Source organism: Amblyomma americanum, chromosome 4, assembly GCF_052857255.1.
Source record: "Amblyomma americanum isolate KBUSLIRL-KWMA chromosome 4, ASM5285725v1, whole genome shotgun sequence".
NCBI lineage: Eukaryota > Metazoa > Arthropoda > Arachnida > Ixodida > Ixodidae > Amblyomma > Amblyomma americanum.
This window is the reverse complement of record NC_135500.1, coordinates 185,283,128-185,306,463: the sequence shown is the minus strand read 5'-3', so window position 1 is coordinate 185,306,463 and position 23,336 is coordinate 185,283,128.

The window sequence follows — 23,336 nt, the reverse complement described above, 5'->3', positions numbered from 1 at the left end:
CAGAGAAATTGATCGCTTTCTCAAATAATTCGGCTAGAAAGAGGCCTGATAAGCTATTGTATTCAAAAAAGGCATATATATGGAGCCTGCAAACAGGCATTCATTGTAAATCTGTTCCATAATCGCGAAACGGCTTTGGCTTTTAGTCTATAATAGAAACAAAATCCTGAAGGCAACGATAAGCTCTCATTTCAATGTGAGTAAATGTTTAGGACGTTTACCTGAGTAAACGCAGCGCTCGACAACAAACTTTGTGACCCTCACAACCGCACGTAAGCCGGCTGAGGCTGCGACTCCAGATTAGAGAAGAAATATGGACACAGCGAAAAAAGTTCCTGGGTGTGTGTGTGTTTTGCTTTAGGATAATTAGACTCATTACAAAGGATTCAGAATAGAGATTCCCGGCCTGTGCCACTTACGTTCAACGGGTCCAAGTCAATTTTGAATAAAAGAAAAGAGACAGTTTCAAAAAATAATTTCGTATAATAAAAAATAAAATAAAACAACATAGTGGAAAATACGGAAACCAGAGCCTGTTAAAGGGAATGGCACTTGACGGGAATTGTTGAGAAAATAAAATAGTTGCTTATATGAACACATATCGTTGACTCGTGTGCACAGCGCTCGCGAATCGCCCCTTTAAACAAACTGGCCTGATTTGTTGCAGAGAATCATGGGGCCGGTCCCGCGCGCGCAGCCGCCATTTGTTTGGGCGCTCATCAGAGGCGTCACATTGCAAAGACCTTAAACGACGGCTCAAGCTGGCATCTTCGACCCGCGCGTGTTGTTCAATACGGGGTGCCGGAGAAGAATACGCAACGGCATCGGCGGCCCCATAAACTCAGCAACCCTCCTAGTGAAACGGCGTCAAAATCTTTCCGGCCTCTTTCTTTCCTGAGTTGAAATTGTTGAAGCGTTAGCAAGGTGTAGGATGATGCAGGCCAGATCGCACCGGCCACCGAAGCAAAATAAAGAGCAAAAAATACAACAACTTGGCTCGACCTAGCCGCACACAGCCCTCTTGCTTCCGGTCAGGAAAAACGAGCGGCTGTAAAGGTGAAGGGAGTGCGGGAAGAAAAGGAGCCAGCGGCAATGGGTGATACCCTTCTTCGAGGTTACGTAGACCCCCTATAAAGAAGGCAATTTGCTCTTTTCGCCCTTATTTTCTCTTTTGTCGACGAGGCAGTTCTCCGAACGGGAAGTTTCCTGCTAAAAATAGCGGAGGACTGAAGAGTGTACCAAGATACAGCTTTCACACATTTCCTTTTTTTTATCTTGTCAACGAGGAAACGGAAGCGAAATAAGATTCTTTTGCTGGGTTTCGTTTTCATGGAACACGTAGATGCTTATCCAGAAGTTCGAGGGACCAAGCTTTCAAGAACTGCTTTCTTAGAGACTAGATCTCACATTTGTCAAAAAATTGCATTCTATTCAATGCGCCATTATATGTATCCAACAGTACTGATTTGATCATTTAGAATAACACGACGAGTAGCGAGGAGGTAATGAAGATGGTTCGGAGATGAAAGCATCAGCATCCTTTCTCAAAAGCAAACAGCGCACGGAATTTCTTTCTTCGAGAAATATCTTATAAAAATTTGAAATACAGGTGATGGGTGACGAGCCACACAGGACGACCTAGAAGCAAAGCCTCTAAGCTGTACGTTTTACAAAGGCTATGCATGCAATGTGGATGGATGTATATTTCCCAACCTAACTGAAGTTCTCCAAGTGGTCAAGAGTTGTGTTTCTCTAAGCTCGTTGTCTTTATCTGTTTTTTTTTTCGTTTTGTATAAGTTAAGGCAGTATGTCAGCCGATGTCGTCTCTACAATTGAGTTATCTAAATATGTATTGTCCTTTCGTTTTTGATACATTTTCAGGATTTTACTCGTCACACAAGAGCTTGGTCCTAAATTCAGTTTCTGGTTTAGTGATTTGTTTTTCAACCATAGACGGAGCGTTGAGGAGAAAAAGAATTAATGAATGCATCGCCGAAACAAGCTACTGTAATTTTGCTTGTTTCGTACGCAAAAGCAATCCATTTCATAGCTTTGAATGATTGTTTTGTTTTTGGTTTCACATTATCTGTCCGAAATCTCAAAAGTCCCTATTACCATACGTTGGTCTTACGTTCCGAAACGCTGTCGTTCACTATTCTGCACTAATAGATCCCTGAAAGTCCTCATAGCACTCCCCGCACAGTGGCGCAGCGGTGAGGAGATGAGCCACTGCCCTGTGATGCCATATGCTGCCATCGGCGGGGCTTCTGAGGCCCAGGTTGCTCTTCGCGACAACCACTCGCGAGCAACCTTTAACTGCCACCTCCTACTGCGCGCAGCTTTCTCATAGTCCAATAGGTAGGTTTCGATGACATCACCAGGTCACATGACCTAGGTAGCCCACCTACCCACTAGATTGGTCCTCTGGGGATTCTTCGTGTATTTTAGTTCACCAACACCGACCAAGAATCCTATCACCGTACATGCGTTCACGATCCCTACGAGTGGCTGTGATAGAAACAGCCACCTGCCAGTGAACTGGTGCTTTGCTTAAACGCTGGGCTATTGCGCTGGTAATGATGTGAGGACCCACCGCCATCTCTCAATGTTAAGTAGAGTATGACCAGTTCTGCACATATGGGCTTTAAGCCCCCAAAGATATCGCGTCACACCCTTAAGGCGGCGCTTAACTATCCCCTCCAATTGAAGAATGAACATCTGCTTTCGCACGTCTACTTAGTTTAACTACGTTAAAACCACTACTGATTTTTTCCTCATGACCAACGCCGCCGACGATGAGGCCGGATTTTCTGCAGCACGGTGCACTTAACGCTATCGCGTTAAAATGTAGTTCAGAAGCGTTGAATATTGGGCGAGTGGGTTTTTCATACTTTTGGAAATAATGCGCACAAATGAGGCAGGACTCTAACGAGGACATACAGGTGCCTATGTGCGCACACATAAGACAGGACATGAAAGGGGACACAATTATTTCTAAAAGTTTTGAAATACCCTTACTAAATACTCTCGGCCTCGGATACCAAAAACTTATGGAATATTTGTTTGGCAACCCAAGGACGTAGACTATGGAAAGCTTTCTTCGCACAGCCCCTGCTGAATGCATGGTCTGAGCAGATTTGGACTTCTGTTAAACTTTTCAGCAATCATAAACTTGTCCTTGTTGATACAATGGCTTAAAACAACTTTGCAATGGTGGCATAAATTCGAAACATTTAACATATCAACAGACAATGATAACGTCAAACTAGGGATGTTAGATCTTGGCAGTTTTTCTCAGGCAGCCTGGCTCCCAGTGTTTCTGCCCGGTCGTATTTTGTGTGGTCATAACAACTCGCTGCTGTGTGTTACATAAAACGTGTTATGTTCTGTGCTCTCGTTAGAATGACTATCAAATGTGAAGTACACATCCTGTAGATTGACAGTCCAGTGACTGAAAGTTTGCCTCCATGAAAAGAAAACAAAGAATTGTGTGGCATGTGCAATGATTTCGCACAGAGCTAGAATTGCGATAGGGATACATGATGTAGAACACATTGGTAGTCTGATTCACGCGCAATACCTTATTGGTTACAATAGGCTGCACAAAGAACGGGTGCAATCTGCGTCGTATTCGCACTGTTTTTGTTCTTGCAAAGCTCCTCATGTCTTTCTAGGAAACTCATAGCTTCTAAACACAAATGTCCTGCGAAAATGTTCTTTTTCATCCTGTTTAGCGTTTTTTTTTCGTATTTGCACGGAGTATACAGCGCTCCAACCGATGATGACACCAATTAGGCGCCAAGTTTCTTCCATGAAGGAGCGCGCTTCTCGTGTGTGTTACGTCGCCCAAAGGGCGTATTATGTACTGTGTAAGACAAAGTAAAAAGCTGCATAAAAATTTGTGAGAAAGAGAGAAAGAGTGACAGAGAGAGAGGGGGGAAGTAGTTTACGCGGGAGACGAGAAGGGAGCTAAATTCATTGTCGACGGTAACGAAATACTGCCCTCTACAAGATGAGAGATGGGATGATATCTTATCTCCTTGTCAGCCGCCCACTCGTGTATGCAAATGCAGTCGCTCTGAATTAAGCACAGCAGGCGTATATAATTGGTTCTTCTGGAGGAGCCTCTCGTTCGCATGAGCGAGCTGCCGTGCCGGCGCATGAGGAGCCGTGTAGAAACGAATTTCGTTGGCTGTTGGTTAGCTCGGCCAGCCGCTGCTCCTGGGATGCGGCAGGTTTTCTGGGCGTGTACGTCGGGTACGTTCCCGCTTGTTACGACTGTGCCTCCTGTCGCATACTCGGCTGGGTGGAAGAGAGAAGCCACTGAAGAGGTAGGCGAAGCATGCTAGCATTGTAAAGCAGTAAGGAGAGCAGACAATATGCGCACTTGCATGCCTTAGCACGCAGGGAAACTAAGAAGTGAGACAGATATCAAAGAAGCCCGTATATATACCGTTAAATTAATTATTTCAAAAAGAAAATCCGCCGCGGTGGCTCTCAGTGGCTATGGTGCTCTGCTGCCGACGCGAAAGACGCGAGTTCGATCGAGGCGAAATTCTAGAGGCCCGTGTACTGTGCGAAGTCGGTGCACGTTAAAAAAACCCCAGATGGTCCAAATATCCGGAGCCCATCACTACGGCGTCTCTCATAGCCTGAGTTGCTGTGGAACGTTAAACCCCCATAAACCATAACCCTGTTTCACAAAGAAAGTACTTCACCGAATTTTGCGTCTATTTATTTGCAGCATGACGTCGCACCCACTGCTTGTATGATGACCAGTGAGTTACCAACCAGGGTGCGTTTACAGTACGCATCCTTGTCATTTTGAAGGAAAGGAAAGGCCCGTCATCGCAAAAGTTGGCCGCAACCCAGAGATATATCCTGCTACATCGACCGAGGCATTTTCACTGATTCATTCAAAGGAGGACAAGAAAAAACAGACAAGACAGGCAATGGAGCTCTCGTTGTCGGTCTTCTCTTTTCACTGTCTGAATTTGCTAGTCAAGATTTCTGAAATGATCAGCCAGTTAGCCCAAATGAGAGCTTTCGCTTTTCATAGACTTTAGCAACTGTTCAACAGAGGGCTGCTGAAGCTAATGCAGAAGGTGCCTTTTTCTGAAGAGCAGATTTTTCTGTAGGGTACGTCTCCTAACAAAGGTCTTGAAGCTTACGTGGTGAACAGTAATCGAAATCCTTGGTGGCTAAAATTGTACAAGATGCACCACGTTTATTGTGTAGCGGCGTGTTGAGCGCACTAGGTTTCAACCTTTGAGCCTTGTTTGTGTTCTTCAGGTGGATGCAGGTGCCGGTTGTGACCACATTTATATTTCTTGGAGATATTCATTTTAGCTCTCTTCAGCTTGATTGAAAGCACGTGTACACGTATTTATGTTGACCTCGAGCCTCTAGCGTTAGTATTCGCAGGAGAGAAAGGCAATTTCTCACGGAAACTATTTCGCTATTTTCTAGACGTCTGCTGTCCTTTTCCTCGAAAGTGAATTCACAGCCAGGCCTAAAAACGGCCATAGAATAAGAAATGAGATAGCACGTCGCTATAAATCATCCCGAAACACGCCTGCCAAGTTTTGCTGGCCTTTAAGGAATCAGTATACGTGGTTATAAACTGAAACAGACGGAGACGAAAGCATCCGAGTACAAGGATGACATGTTATTCCACGATGCCTGTCGGGAAAATGGCAAGCTATTTACTATATTTTTACCGAAATCAGTGTAGCGGCAAACCACAAGGTGCACTCACATAGAATTTTTTTCTCCGTTTTTTTTGCCTGAAATTCTTAAAAAATGACTCGGCAGGACGACGAACGAGTGATACGTGTGCGGCATTGTTGAGCGCACATGCCGTCCGGCTATCAGTCTGAGCAAGCCGGCACAAAAAGCTCGGAATTTTCATCGGTCCATCGGACATCCGCTACCTCAAAGGGCCTCGATTACTGTTTCAATAGCTTTTCATTTTGCGTGTTTGTTCGCTGTTTCGCTATTTCTGCGCGTACCTTTGTGTCCGGTCCTGAGCGAACGCTTTATTGCTGCCCCCAGCACGCTAGCCCCGTCGTGTTCGCCGCATCAGCGCGCGTATCCCACCCCGCGTTCCGTTTTCCTGATCTCCGGTCAAAAAACAGCGCCGGGAAGAAAGATCATTTTTATAGTGACCGCCCTGTGTTTCGATGTGGTTTGCTGCCGGTCTCGCTTTTTAGATTGAGCTGCTTCTCAAAGCACCGGCCGATAAACAATGGGGCGTTTTGTGAAGACGCGGCCTCATTTATTCTCTTTCGAGGTAGCAGCATAAGAATTCAGGCGTGGCCACGTGAGCACAAATGCTCGTCGGAAGGAACGGAATTTTGTTTTACGCTTGTAACAAGCGAATTATAATGCCTGTCGGAATATAGGCTCGACGGATCTTAAAGCAGAGATTGCCGGTGGGTAATGCATCCTTCGAGACTACTTATGAGAAAGAAATCAACCATCTCTGTATTGAAGAGACCTGCGCTTACACAAAGGGCCTGCACGGAACAGGAACCATAGCACTGCCTACACTTCTGCCTGTTTTCAGTCTTCGATTTGCGCTCAATTGGAAGCCGTTTGCTTATTTTGGGGCACGTTACACTCGGAGATCAGCAATAGCTCGTTCAGGATTTAATTTTTGACTTCGAAAATAAATAACCAAAATATGTTTGAGGATTTTTCTTCAGGCGGGGAAAGCCCAGCCACAGCTATGTCCTCACTTTAATTTTTATGCAGGAGAAAGCCCGCTACAAAGGTGTCACTACAAAAGTATTAGACCTGATAGCCTAAATGTGGTAGGCAGAAAATGCTTTCATGATACTATTACTGCGACAACGCTCCTGTGAAAATGGCTGTGTGTGGTTACGATGTCTTAGCTTCTTCACTGCACAGCGCAATGCAATGCAATGCTAACATTTGGTAATACGCCTAATATAAGGTGCTAGAGGGCTCGCAAATATTAGCTAGGCAAACCTGGTTGTATTTCTCTACTTCCCTAAACATAATGTCACGAACGGCTCAACTGACCAGTTCTGGGTATGTGTTCAATAAATGTGAATCAGCGCCGGCTTGAAACCGCATGCAGATCAAGCCGGTGCTTGCACATAGTTGACCCTATGCAAGTTTTTCTGAAAAACTCTGGCAGTGTGAACTGAAATTCTTTGGGGCTAAGAACAAATATACCGACGGCACTAAGCTAAGCATCTCTGGTATGTTTAAAGCAGTGAAAGCTCACGCCTTTCTGTCGTTGAAGTAGTGCAATGCTTCTTACTTGCAAGTGAAACCGCTTAGGTCATACGTATGCATATTCCATGCTTTAATTCTAAAAGAAAACGCGGCTCTTTAACTTCCAGGAATACATTGGTAAGTCATGTTACGCGCTTTGTGCTATTTCACCCTGCCTTCTCGCATGCAGGTGATTCCAAATGTTCGAACCTAGAATGCAAGTATGCTTGTTATAGCGTGTTAAGCTTGAACTAGTTAAAGGCAGAGTCAGAGTTCGCCAGGCGCATTGCTGCTGAGCTTCACTGGCAAAACCATCCTCTTACCCGGCCGCATTCTAAGACCAACCCTATGCAGTTCTGGTTGAGCAGGAATTCGGACCACTAACGTCTTGATACCGAGAGCGGCGCTTAATATCTTATGCGGTGACGCTTTTAGCAGTAGCATCCCACGCTCGCAAGGCTACTGAGCAATGCATGCCGACAACCGAAGAAACTACCGGGCGTCATACTGACGGTGATGACGACGGTGACGATGGCGATGAGGACGCACCGTGCAAGGATAATGGAAGCCTATCACCACTGTCCTCTGTGACCATTGCACACTTAGCAATTCTTCCGGTCCCGGGGACAGATGAATTTTTCGAGAAAAGGTTGGCTCGTGGCCCAGCGGCCACGAGCCCACGGGGCTAAGTGTGACTCTCCATGGAAGCCTCACAACCGAAGCTCTTCAGTGAGCCAAGTGTCTGTTTCGTCGCAGATCGCGGCTGAATCTCGTTTCTATAAGACGTCACAGTTGTGGGGCGATGCTTGTCCGGCATTCACCGAAGCCCCACGTATTTCCACATGAGGTACAGCAACTTTGTGGTCACTTCGTAGTCACACGCGTTATCGTTCACTGGTTGCGGTGACTGCGACTTTGGTGGGATCGTCGCGTTAACGTCGCCACTTCGAAAACGCGACTATGCCATCTGTCGCGACGTCACCGGTTTTTGCCTTGTTGATCAAAACATGAGCTCCTTGGGAGAGCCCTCTAGGCAGAGGGTCCGCACCATGCAGGGTCGAAGTTAGCCGCCCCAGTGTGCAACAGAGCACAGTGGAACAGTAGAAATTTTCAGCCAGAGTTTTTGGCAACAAGCGTGTTTCTAAAGTGAAAAGAAAACAGCGGGTGTTCCCATTTAACCTGATATTACGGCGAATGGCACGACTTGGCACAATGGGGACCGGCCCCTTGATATTTTGATAATTTTAGTAATTTCATTTTTGTTTACAGTGGAATGCTCCTTCACATATGTCGCCACTATTTCAACGATCTGTTTTAATTAATAAAATGTATCTACCGAACCTTTTTTTTTCCACCAGCAGTAATTAATTTCGTGAAACACCAATCGAATATTTTTCTAAAGTTGGCATCTTTGCATTAACGTTAACTGTGTGGCGGTGCACGCTTCACAAGCATAATACACACCGCTAGAGTCTACGTGGAAAGAAAATGCCGCAAACGACAAAGCGCAGAGGAACGTAAGCCTCGAGTGAAAGGCACGTGGCCTTATGTTGTTAAATGAGAAACCGATAAGAAGCGGTGGCGGGATGTCACATTCTACCATAATTTGAGACTTACATGCGACATAATCGATTTATGTGGTGAACCAGTACGTGTGCGTGGATTTGATAGGACGTACTTGTTGAGTTAGCAGCAGGCTTATGAGGAAACAAAATGAACGCATACCAGAAAGGCTACTTTTGCGCCACGAGATGAAGCTGAATTTCGTAAGACATTAGGATTCGTCCAATTTTTCATCTTTGCAAACAGCAGCACTGTTAGTATAAGCAAGGCATATAGTTGCATACACGAAAGGATGTGAAGCGAACACTGCCACACAAAAAAAATAAAACGAAGAAAATTACGCTGTATAGGATACCGAGAAAATTTGGGTCTGAATCTGGTTTGGTGCATAGAGGTTAGAAGAAAATCGCATGATTAGTTTGGCAAGCAAAAAAGCGTGCGTGATAAATGTCACCTTTTGACGCAGAACATATCAGTTATGACTTGGACGTTACATTAACATTCCTCTTGTGGGGGTGTGCTTGTGCAGGCTGCAGGAAATCACTGCTTCTTTTATTTAGCATGTGTTAACGCATAGAGATATGTCTCTAAAAAATCAAGAGCTCACTTTAACGGCAAATATGTCTTTACACAGGACATGGATGCTCACCAAAAACGCGTTGTGTTTCTAGCATGAACTCTGGTTTTTTAGTAGTTTTATTTACAGTTTCCTGAACATAAATTGCAAATGGCTTAAGGAACAATTTATTGGCCACTTTACAGAAACGTACGCGTGCTCGCAAGTTGTAGGCAAGAATTTGAAGAGGCGAAGTCTAAACAATTTTAACCCCACAGAAAACAGAACAAGAAATCTTCTTACCATTTGCCTAGCACAAAAGCCGAAAATCTAATGGCATTCCTGCTACTTCATTCTGTCAGAGTTAATCAAAACGTCTACCATATAAGATTGCGCTGCTCTACCGTGCAGTATAGGTATTTATATGTTTTGCTATTTTTAATACATGCTAACTAATATATCTTGATTTTTATCGTCATTGCCCAACGCCTGGCAGGCACTTACGATACAGGAAAAAAGGAAAGGAAATGTCTTCTTGTCTGGAAAATCCCTACGATGTTCTAATCGCGCGTGGCTACAGGAGTGATGAATTCTGACCAAACAGAACCGAATGTGCCATGTCGTAGGATCAAAGAAGTAGTTGGCGTATTAACGTGTTTACAGCAGCAAGAATAAACAAGGAGCACTTTATTGTTCGTGGTCTCATGCAGAGCATGAAAATGATGTAGTATATTATAAAAGTCAAATGAATGATGTAGGCGCGCAGGTAGCGAATATTTTTGTGGCCACAAAAATCAACTACTTGAGAGCATATATGCCATCCCGTGAATACGAAGAAAGCGCCAACTCGAATCTATTCTGCATTTTGGGCAGTTCGAAGTAAGTGCCTTATATAATTTCTGTTTCCGGTATACGACAAAAAATATATCGATGTAAAGATAACATAAAGGTTCAATTTACGGTTTCTTTCCCATTCAGTAAAATTGGATGAATGTATTCTGAATACACCATGAAAACAGAGGACGTGCATACTGCGTAATGTGGCACAGTAGGGCAAGTTCACGATAAGAGACATGTTCAAGGCACTCGCGTCTTTTATTATCCGACAGCAGGAAATCTATGCAAAACACTTCGATTACTTCTCGCAGAAATAACTAATATCATTCATATTTATAGCAATCAGCCAAACGTGCTGAATGTAAACAGGCGCCTAAAGCGATTTCAAACGCGCTTTCGAATTGGGGATCACACCTACGAAGGTGTACGTGTACTCTGAAAAAATGTAACTAAGCCTGTCATAAAAGTTGTCTTGTTTGAATTTCCGGAATGTGCATCGTCAACACACAAATCACGTTAGTTATTTGCAGTGTTCACGACAGTTCCTGCTCATTAGTTCCTTTTCCTCCGCTACTAGTCAGTACACTAACGTTACAGTACCCTAACGAGCCTCTGTTTCGAATCCTGCATTATCCCGATCCTACACCACCGTCCCCATGAAAACTAAGAATGACGTTTTGTTCGTGCTTACCTAATCTACATTTGCAATTCTTATCGGAAGAAGTCCCTCGCCTGTGTAATGACACGAGAACATTATTTATTATGCATGCACTGAAAAGTAGACAATAGATGCTTGCTCTGCTGCGCCTCAGTGCTTTCCCTCTCACGTCACTCCTTGGCATACGGCCTCGACAGTAGAGATTTCCTGCACTCAAATGAAAAAGATCCGAGGGCAAAACCAAAGAGACAAAACGAAACCAACTGGTAGACTACGACGAGCCTCAACCAAAAACGGCAGCCGCGAATGGGAAAATAGCAATGCACGAACAGAAGATGCATACACAGCACGCATAGGCATGTCGCTCCTCAGCTCTTCTATCCTGCCCCGCGGCTGACCACGTACTGTCACTGAACTACACTGCTCCACGGAGAACAAGAAAAAAAAGATATGAGCAATAGGTCATGCAGTAACCATTCCTTTTTGTTTCCGATCGAGGCTTGCAATTAATGACCTTAGGCGGAGAAACCCGGGAGATAGGCTGTATCAACGAGGCGCAGGATTTCGCTTGTGTGCGGAAAGCCTTGTTTCCTGTCACGAAAATAACTACGTTTTTTGCACAATAAATTTCAATATGAAATCGCATCGGCACGCAGCTGGTTACGTCGCCACATGCTACTTCCCACGCATGGCCACTGCGCTGCATTGCCCTCTGCTTTGTCCTCTGCACATGGTTTTAGTGCATACCACGTGCCGAGGGGCAGTTCCTTGACTGGAGAATGATAAAAAAAAGAGTTATTATACTTTAAACCGCAAGGGTCTTTGTATTTCTCGCTTTCTGGCGGTATGCAGCATTTATTTGTTTTTTAACACTGGCATTTATTTGTTTTTTAACACAGCGATCACTCGAGCAAGTTTCCAGACAGGTAGCAGATATTAGAGAAGCAGGCGTGACTTCCGTTAGCTTGTCAGATGGTATAGGAACATCGTGTACACTGCCAAACAGCTACAATGGTTTATGGGCCGGCTTCCAATTAAAGTGCACTGTTCGCTATTGTCAGCCATGTTTGAACGCAAGGGTGACGTTGAAAAATTGTGCGTGAAAGTTCTTGCTACTACTTCCGGGACATGCACGGGGATGTGCGGTCATTATCTCCTATTTCAATTGTCTAATCATTGTTAAAAGGCGCACCTTCATCAGTAAGAAATTGATTGAATGGAAGATCGTTTCTTCTGCCCTTAAGTTGCAATTAGCCTACGATGGCATAAGTGGGGGCGTGTGATTCCATCTCTGCCACGACGGCCTAGGCGAATGCTTTTTCGGTCGCCCCCACTGTCATGAAGCATGATGGCTACAGCTGAACTTCGTTATAGCCATAGTCTTGTTATATCTATTATTTCGTTAAAAAAACGTTTCGTTATAACGAGGTTCGACTGTATGTCTTTCTCGCACTACCAGCACACTGCATGCTCGCTTTGCAACCTTCTGGACCTAAGAAAAAGTGTCTCGTGGAAAGGCGAATGTCATAAGACGTAGCACACTACGTGCTCACTTTGCAACCTTCTAGACCTATGCTAAAGTGTCTCATGTAAGGACCAATGCTGTAAGGCTAGTTATCTTTTAACAGACATATATTTAGCATTTAATATAGTTTTAGTCAACAATGTCAGCTCTAGTCTTGCACGGGGGATAGTAAACAATCCTTGTGAAGCAGCCATTATTAAAATGGAGCGCTTCTGTCCACTTCTCATGCTATCTACCCATCATACATATGTACTGTTTCAGTCTGGATGCCACTCTTCTCGTTTTTCGTCACTGTAACTGCGCGGCTAAGCTTCCTTATACGCTTTTTTGATAATCGAAGCTTTTAACTTAATACAAACTAAACGCCCTTAGTCGCTTTCTTGCGACCTACATTCTTTTCTCGATTTGAATAAATTACACAAATAAGAGGAGGGCGAAGCGGCGACGTTTACTACGGAGTTGTTTTTCAGAAGTTTTCTACAAGCCTACAATGAAGAAGCAGCGTGCTTCTATATTTTTTAATATATTGTAAGAAAGGCCGTCCCAAAAATTACAATAACTTCTTCGTATTTAAAGCAATAAAAAAGACACTTTGAAAACAAAAAAGGACACAGGCACCCTAGAAAGAGGCGAAAAAGCTAGATAATAGAGAATTGCGAAAGGAGAAAAAATTTGTTAGCTATTATACGACGTAAAGCCAACAATCAGCTTTTTCATTATTATACATTTCGTTTGTGCACTAATCACCTCCCCATGGCGTCTCTGAATTTTATTTCGCTGTCGCTTTTCCATTTTTTATTCCGCTGTTGCCTGGGCTTCTAATGGGTGGGTGGGTGGGTGGGTGGGTGGGTGGGTGGGTGGGTGGGTGGGTGGGTGGGTGGGTGGGTGGGTGGGTGGGTGGGTGGGTGGGTGGGTGGGTGTGTGAGCGTGTGGGAGGGCGGAGGCGGTCTTCAAGCTTCACGGCTTTACGGCTTCGGTTGGACTCGTTCCACACCAAGTTCAAAAATGGCGCTTCCACTATTAATGCAGTAAAAGCAACACCAACCGCCGAGGAATGGAGTTCACATCATTCACTTCTTGCTTTAAGGCACCGCTTACGGCTACATTTAATTTAATTATGTTTTCCAGAGCCTGAGAACACTTCAATTCCGGTCGAAGTAACGTCTGGAGAGCGTTTCTATCCAGAATTTAGTATATCTTGGCGGGATTTATTATGATAGAAACACCAAAGGTGCAGTCTCTTTTTTTTCTCAATGCATGCTTAAGCACTACATTCATACCTAGCCGCAGCTAAGTGCTCGGTCAGGCACTGTCTGCATCTACCTTTACACTGCAGCCTGTGTTCAGAGTCATTATTCGTTTCCCTGATTCTGCTGTAGTAATTTTCTTTAATTATCTTACCTTGAAAAGGATCACGGACCTCCAATAGGATACTCTCATTACTTTGAGTCATAATTACGCCCGGGCCATATTTTCTCATGCTCTGTTCGTCTTTTGAAGGGTCGTGCGGTTTTCAAGAACATCAAGGCCAAGTCAAGCGCACTCCCTGTTGATCCTCTTGAGAGGGCATTTTCCGCCTGAGCAAAACACTCAAGAGCTGCACCTTGTGCGTGACTTCTTCAAAGAAAAACTATAGTGAGTGCCTGTGGTTGCAGCGATAAGAGTGCGTAAAAACAGCCGAAGTAATTAGGATGTTTGGGCTTGAGTTATTTTGAATGAAAAATGCATAAAGAAGAAAAAAGGCACCCGTGATGTCAGGAGTAATTGGGGGATTAAATGTTTCAGCTTTTTTCACATGCCTCTGCTTGAACGATTGGAATACTAAGTAAGTTTAAGAAGAGCAAAAAATAAGACTACCCGTATTAAAGTATACTCTCTGAGCAGAGAGAATAAAGAAGCCGAAGTCAGTTGAAACTGGATACAGAGTCACAATAACAACAAAAACTAACAAAAATACAGCAAAGACTCTAAGCAATCTTTCTTGACTCCATATTAAAGAGGCAGCCATCGCCGAGTTCTGCTGTCTTAGAGAAGCCGGATATAGGTATTTATGCAGTCTTCTTTTTCTTCACTACATCGCTTCCGAAAATAACTGGATCCTCCAAGACAGCAGAGCTTCACAGTGTTAAATAACCTGTCTCCTATATACTGCTCGGAACACTTTACCTCTGGGTGATTTTGACGCCCCGAATTTTTTTTTAACGCACCGCTTCAAACACTCTCCAATCTTTTGGCGAAAACGAATAACCTGCAAACAGCGGTCGATATTGCATACCTACACCACTTGGATAAAGTCGCAGGCCACTACATAACATTTCAGTGGATACGAGCTCACTGTAGAATTCGAGCTAACAAAAAAGCAGACGAAGCGGCCCACAAAATTCTACAGCATAGGAACTGCAAGAAAATTTCCATTCACTAAATCAGAAACGTGTAAAATCTCTAAAAGATATGCCTATGAAGAAAATCTGTTAGTCTGGAGCTCGCCGCCACACCACTGCCCGTTTCTCCACTTAATCAACCATCACCTCAAATCTAGATTACCACCGAGAGTTCTACGCCATCTAGAAACTAACGCTACCTTTTGAGACAAGTCAACGGTCCGCAATGCGACAACTGCGGCTCAATATAATCAGTACAACACATTCTGTTTCAATGTTCAGCGCATGCCAAAAAGCATGCGCACGTATGAAGTCACTCACCAGAGTGCCTCTAACATTGTGCTGTATATTAGGTTCCTTAGCTTGCTCTACACAGCAGAAACGTGCAATCATCTTGACAAACTTTAATATCTTGATACATCCCCCCGATATGCACTCTTAACGCAGTGACTCCGCAGGGGCGTCTGCAACATGCAGGTTACGGTAAGTTGCGACACCACAGGTTCCTGAGCATCCGCAGAGACATCCCCGTAGAGGGGTTTTGGTGGCAAGTGCGCCAACGCTTAGCCGTGGGTGGCAGCGCCGTGTCCGGAGAAAAGGGGTTCCTGGTGGTTAAGCCGGTGCTGAGTGTTTGGACGTATAAGGCCCCATGGCGGACTACTTTGGCCTTAGCTTCCTGTGGACGGCACATCCGACTTGGTCCGATGGCTGCAAAACGGCAGTCACCGTTTCTTGTCCTCTCCTCTATCTATCGCTTTCTTACTCTTTTCTCACAACTCTCCTGTCTCCTCTTTCCTTCTCGTTTTCTTTTTCACCTTTCATGGGCGCCTAAGGCTAATGTTGTGTGGCGATCTGCACTTAGTTACGCCATATTTGTTTATAATTGTGGTGAACTGCTGGCGTAGGCAAAACTTACATGCAAGTTCTCGTCCCAACCCCTCGATGGGATCCGCAGTGGGCGGCTACCATCGTAGTCGAAGAATACATATATTTTTAGGGCTCGCCCACTCCCACAAAATTATCGCCCTCACAAAAACGTGCGGACAAAAGTGACTTCCCAGTACTTTTTAATATAGAAACTTTGCCAAAGTTCTACGTTCTTCACAGCGAAGCAACAGAAAAAACTGCCCGAGAGAATTTTCTCTTCTTACAATTCATGGTCAAAGAGAGAACGTCATATTTTGGCTGGCAAAAAATTCTCTGCACGAAGCAATACCAAAAGTTATACCATTTAGCCTACTTTAAGAACACATTAAAGTGTCAAAACAAAGGAGGGACACAACAAACGGGTCCCCCAATACCAGGAACCTGAATTCCTACTTATCATGTGCAAAAAAGCCACACTAATAGCGTCCCCTATACAGTGAAAATGCCATGGACTTTCCAATCACTAAAGTGACATAAAATACCTTTAGACTGTTTTCTCTCTGGCTTTATGCCAATCGGAAACGAACTTAAGTCCTGAACACAAGAGCTTCTTAAGGAAATACGAAGTGTTTCGTTGTGACAGTACACTAGGACGCTCTCTGGAGGTATGCTATTGTCATTCAGAGTGGTGTTGCAACCCGTGAATTCAAACTTAAACCTAACTATGAACCTATTGCAGTCTTCGTTCTTTGCTTTGAAATAGTTTAAATCTCAATATGTTCTTTATATCCTTGAGCAGCACCTAACAGTGAGAATTCAGGTTTTACAGGCACATTTAGAACATATACCACAGCCGTATCTCGTAGTTGAGGATTTTAATGCACAACTCTAGTTTCCGCGGAAGTGAACAGACTTAAACTAGAGGTCGTGTTTTAGAACATTTTATTCTGTGCAAGAGAATCTGCCTGCTCAATGCAGCCAAACCCACATATTGCTCTCCAACAGAAGGAAAATGAGCTGCATAGCATTGTTTTTTGGTTCACCTCATGTTTTTATGGATTTTAAATGGGAGGCTATTGACAACTCCTACGGAAGCGATAATTTGCCATGGTAATCAGCTTATCATTGTCACCATCAAACATCCCAAAAAAGCCACGTCAATAAAAGCTCCAAATAGACGATTGGCCGCTGTTTCGGGAAAAGGCCACTCTGGGAGAAATTTTTTCGGCCGATCTTAGTGTCGATGATCTTCCACCTTGAGGAATTCCCCTAAACATTTGACCATGCACTCCAAATTTCGCAGTGAGTGAGTGGATGTCTGTAAGTGTGAGTCAGTGGAAACGGGCATGAATAATTGGAAGTGAGTGCGAGAGCGCGTGAGTGTGAATGAGTGGTCATGAGTTCGAGTGACATGAGTGTTAGTGAGCGGTTGTAAGTGGATATGACTGCGAGTGTGAGTGTACATGGGTGTGACTGTCAGTGAGTGGTCCGAGTGGATGTGAGTGCGAGTGAGCATGAGTGCAAGTGTCAGCGAGTGGATGCGAGTGTTAGTCTGAATGAGCCACCACTTATGGTGCGTGGATATGCCATCTGGCGATCTTAGTGCACTGATATCGCACAGCACAGGGCGCCTTTTGCGGTTCGCCTCAATATAAATGTGGCCCGTCTTTCACAGTATTGCCTTTCTCGCAGTCTAAACCCTTCCTTAGATTTGAGCATAGAAAGAAGGCGTATAACTGGTTCACTTAGTAGGGGTGCACCTGAACACCGCTGTCAGTAGAGAAAAAGTCATGAATGCCGACTACGGTCGCCAGCTAGAATTTGGATTTGCATGTTTTATCGTTCTCGTTTCTGGGCAGTATGATGTCATATGCCACAGCCAGGAGGTGGACAGATATGCCACCGTATAGTAGGGGGTCTCTGTGTTACGACCAGTGCACTCGTGGCGCTGTTGAAGAACAATAAGCATGTGATAGTTGTTAACGTTTCTATAGAATGGGGCGCTAGTACAAGGTTCGTACAAATGATCTTCCAGAAGCCGTTGTGCGTGTACAATGTGTATTAATGTTATGTTTCCAAATTAGTGACACCTTAAAATTGAAACAAAAATTTATTTGAATGTTGTGAACAGAAAATTGCAAAGGTTGTCCACAATTCAGGGTGGTCAGACAAAGGTAGCACTTATTGGATCTACCATTAGACCTTCAAGAGTAGACAAAGGCATTTCCTCCAAATGTAACAATCTGCCTCGTACCGAAGCAACCATGGCACTATCTGCAGGAGATTATCATAGCGATATTTCCTTGGGGGGTGGGGGGCGGGGAGGTGAATTAGGGTGTTGGATGTCTAATTGCGCATATACATCAGATATTAGGGCATATTAGGATAGCGATGCCCTAATAACAAAAGCACTGATTTCCTTGCATGAAGCCATCAGAAAATTCTCCAGGGAATGTTCAGCATGAAGAATTCTCTGCTTCGTGATGGCTCCCCTGCACACACTTCCACTTCGCACGAGAGAGAGTTCGGGAGTGGATATGAAGCTGCCAACCACCTTGCCTATTCGTCGTAAGTTGTCAGAATAGGAGGATATTTGGGTCGCCATTGCTAAACTTGGAATATTCGCACAGCCTTAGAAAATGTATTTGGGAACTCGTTTCAAAGAAAAAAATTCTCAGTGGCACCCATCTACCTTACGTGTTGGCAATGGAATATTAGAAGCTGTGGATGATTTTACCTGAAGTAACATCACTTACGGTCTGGTGAAGTCTCTCTCTCAGCCAGTCAGATATATACAGGCTGGTGGCGTTACTTTCCTTCAGCCAAAGGGCGATTTTATGGCTAACCGAACATTTTTTTTTCCTCGGTGATACTTTTATTGCTATTGCATTAACAATATTTTTTGGCCCTAAGCCTCTGGCTTTCTTATTAGACCTAGAACATACTGAACACCCTTAAACAACACACAGAGCACGCCTTTTGTCGGAGTGAGAATGATGTGCTTTTATGCGTTAATCAATAAGCTCAAGTGAGGAAGCAAGGTGAGTTCGTCCTCGCACTCAGTGCTTTCCTTCTATTCAAGCTTCTTTTTCTCCGTGCAATACTTGTGGTTTTGAGAGCACCAGCTTTTGCAGTTCTTAAATGAAATTTAAACACATCGCCGCAAATAGAGCGGGAAGAAATAAGACGAGCTCTCCTCTTGCTCTAGGAGGCAAAATAAAAGGAATATACTCGCCTTGCACATTTTTTTTACCTGTAGAAATAGGCGCTTGCTAGGCGTAAAATGCAATAGTAAAGTAGGCAGGGTGGAATAAGAGCAATTGAATACGCTGCTATTCATCAAGACTAGCTTCCCATGTTCTTGATGTTTTTTCTACCTCTTGAAAACTGTCACCGGCACCTTCAATCTTCGGAAAAGCTAGCGAAGCGCAGTAAGTCAGAATTAACACGAAAGCAATAAGCCTCACTTCAATTCTTAGGAGTCTCGCTGGTGCTGTTGAGTCCTAATAATCCGAATCTTAACATCTGACTCATCACATCTGAATTCAAGCAAAAACCTGCAACTTCTATGAAGGAAGAAACTGAATAAATATGTCACAGATGACGCAGAGAGAAAAAAAATATGAAAATAAAATGGCAAAAAGATGCTATTTCTTAAAACAGGGCTAACATGAACAAGACACAGAAGCAAAAAAGAAAGGTAGGATTAGAGGGTAAGCTTGACATGGTGAAGCAAAAAAAATTCGTGCATTAAGATTTTGCTATGTTACTGTGCCACAAAGTTTGTCACTGTTAAATACGTATGTAAGTTAAACGGGATTCCAGATGGCGACGTAAAGCGAAAAATGCATGCGTAAAGACTGCAGTGCACTGAATATGAAGATGTTTTGCGCATGCCTACTACTACAGCACTTGCACTCTGTAGATCGCAACTCAGGGCATCAAAAACCAACGAGGCCTATATGCACCTTGACTGCAACATTGTCATGTAATGCTTTGTGAGTACTCTTCAGTGCTCTCCTTACTCAATTAGAGCACATTTATAATGGCTGTTCCTTCACAATTTGGTGTATTTCAGATCTTCAGTCTGCAATAAAATCTGCGCATGCGCAAAAGTGTTCACTTTCAAAGCTGTGGAGTTGTTACAAATTAACAATTCCAGTTGTCAAAGCGCCAAGGGCTCCTTGGTTATACGAAGAAATTCTTCACAATACGAAATGCGTCGTACGAAGGAGCGCTTTTAGAGAATGAGTACGGTTGTGCTCTAGCTTTCGTTATGTGCCCTATTTTTATGCCTCACACCAAGCTTTATAACAACTCCGGGGTCAGCCGAGGGGCGTACACAACACCTAAATATGCTTAATGAGTGAAATACGCCTAAATTGTGTTATTAAAGCATTAACGCAATAGCTCTGCAGGCTATGTTTAACTTTGTTTAAAAGTATTAATCTCAAACCAGATTTCTCCGCTTACTTTCGAGGGAAACGAGATTGTTTTGGTTGCATGTTTTAACACGCCCTACGTGATAAATTAGGAGATATATCACGCGGGTATATAATCTAGCGATGAGTGCTCAGACTTTGAAACATATATGTGATTAGTTTCTCGGGCGAAAACACCTACGTTTTGATAACGTGATTCTGAGCGGTGGTTCTTGCGTATAATTCAACACAGCCCATAACAATTACGTTACGATTACGTTCAAAACGATGTGGATGTTTTGAAAGCTTTTCCTCTTACGAACGGTAAGAGAAACAAAATAAAACGAAAAATAAAAATAAATCAAGCAGACCAAAAGTCTGTAATCTTTCTGTCGGCCATCCAGGAACCGAACCTACAAGAAGGCAACGAACAGCGTAGGAAGCGATTCCGAAATGATATTTCTCTTTTCCATCCTCCTCCTCTGCTTCCTCCTCGTTCTCATTCGCTGGAGTCAATGTCTTGCTTCTTCTGGGCGAATGGAAGTCTGGGTTCTGGTGGCAGCAGCTTGCTTGAAATACCGGAACGGGTGTTACCACTCCGAACGTTATAACGAACGGCCTCAGAGGTCGGTGCATTCGCCCCACATCAGCAGCAGAGGCAAGATAGACACCGTCGGTTTTTGACCGAGTCTTTCGCGAGTCGGCGTTTATTAAGAACCAAGGCGACATCTCTGTTGGCACTCGTGATTGCAGGGCCACTCTCTAACTGAAAAGAAAGGAGAGCGCAAGAATAGAATGTCATTTAAGCAGCTGTTATTTCAGAACACCTAAAAATTGCAGGAGTACTGTTCTTGTTCACTGTGTGATGGGAATGTGTCCAGCAGTTTAGCCCAGATGCATCCGGAAAAAAAACTTTTTACTTCAATTTTCGCATTGCGGCTTTGCGCATTGCTCGTATTGAGACATTCGTTGTTACTTTCTACTGGAGTGAATTCACTCGTGCGTTCATCGGTTGCAGCGTGAAGTGAAATGTATAAATTAAAGAATGGCAAAATAATTTTTTTTTGTGTTTACATCGTGGGTTTCAACGTCGTCCCCACGCTAGTAACGTTTCATGGCATTTCACTGATGTCCTATTTCAGTCCAGTACCATTGCCAGTTGCAGTGTTCTTAAATGCGCATTAGGACAAAATTGTCGTAAATACTTCAAAATGCATTTGTTACTTTGCATGCTACTGGGGAGCCGAAAAGAATTCTGCCGGTTGATTCCTCCTTTACTATTAATGGCGTGTCATCAAACCGTAAGGACGCAACTGACGATGTCTTACGAGAAGTCCTTTCTCGAAATATGCCGGCGAGAGGAGTGAAACTTCAACATTTCGCTTCCTTCGCTTCGCAATTATTACCGCTCGTCCCTAGACACACTGTGCTGTGTCGTGATGCAGGGCAGAAAACTTCTGCAATTGGAATCAGAAAAACAAGCCGACACAACGATTGAGAGAACTTTTTGGTGCAGCCAACTTTTCTACCTTGGTAGATTCCGTCTTATTGACAACATGATTTCACATTATGTAAGGATATGGCAAAATAAACGGCATGGAAAAGAGCACAAAGGCAATGCGCCCGTCTTTCCGTGGCACCAATTTAGCGCTTAGTTTTGGATGAAGTGACGTCGACTGGCCGAAGAGCCTGCCCTTAACAAAATTTCACAGTTATGTACAAGAGAGAAGCGACTCCTTCAACGTTAAGGAAGGATGAAACAACAGCTGGCATGCGGGGCGGTAGTGGCCACCGGCAGCTGTAGCAAATGTGGCGCATTTAATTTCGCCGATTTCTTGCACTGCGCCCCTTAGCGGCTTGTTCAATTGAAGAAAACAGATACGGGGGAAAGTTTGCGATCGCATTTTCTTAGCCGATATTGAAATGTATTTCGGAAGAACTGCGCTTTACAAGGTGCTTCTAGAGAAGCAAAAGGTTTTAGAACAAAAGAGCATATTCATCTCGGATAAATTAAAAATTCGTGTAACGTTAAGAGATCGGAAGCGCGCACAGTGAGTGAGGAAACAAACGCGGGTTAATGACATCCTAGTCAAAATCAAGAGGAAGAAAGAGGCATGGGCAGAGCATGTAATGCGAACGTTAGGTAGGCGGATGAGATCAAGAAGTTTGCGGGGATACGGTGGCCGCAGCTGGCAAAGGACAGGGTTAATTGGAAAGGAATAGGGCAGAGCTTTGTCCCGCAGTGGGCGTAGTCAGGCTGATCATGATGATGATGATGCCGACGACGACGACGACGATGATGATGAAATTAAAAATACTAAACAAGAGAACAGCCAACAATTAGAAGAGGTATGAAAAGAACTTGGGCGACATTTTGAACTTCTTTTCGAAAACTTTTTTCAGCACACACGTAATTGAAAATGGCACGGCTATCCAGCCATCTGCTAAACAATCAAACAGGATCTGGGATTTCTTTCGTTGCTAGTGGTATGGCGTAAACTAGTTCTAGGTCTTTTGTTTGATCGCCCTCACCTCCTTTTTAATTTATTTTGCATTTGCGACAATGTCGCGGGGCGCGCAACTGTCGTACTAAATGTTGAAACTTGTTGTGAATGTGGCTTTTATGGCTTAAGAATAGAAACCTTTATACTTACCTACTGAACCATATTATTGAGAATATATTAAGAATGCTATAAGAACACTTAGTAAACGTCTCATACAGAGGCATATGTTAGATATCTGAAGCAATAAGTATCTCTGTGGCGTAATATTTACTAACAGTTCTTTCATTTTCTGCTCTCCGAAAATAAAGTTGCGTATTTATATACCTGAAGAGCTTTTCTTTCATCCTATCCAAACACTGGCTCATTTCTAGCAACAGTCGTCATCAAATAAAGTGCGGCCGTAATGATTTTTGATAAGGGTTTCAGCTTATATAAACAGTTGTTGGGATAGTAACGTTTTATTTTATGTAACAAGTGAAGCCTGGCTGATGAACGCCGCACCAATTACGTCAGTTACAGTAATGTACGCAAAACTTAGCCAGTGGTTAAATTCCACACTTCGCATAGCGCTTTGCCAGCAAACTATACTGAAAGGATTCCGAAGCACACGCAATTCCACACGCACATGAAACTAATAACGCACAAAGCCCTGCGTTCTTTCAGTAAGGAATAATGCGTTGGAGGGCATTTTCTGGAGTGGATTACTCGCTCCACCTTCTGCAAAAGAGCTATGGGGATTATTGCTATGGGAACTATTGCTTTACCCCCCTAAATGCAAT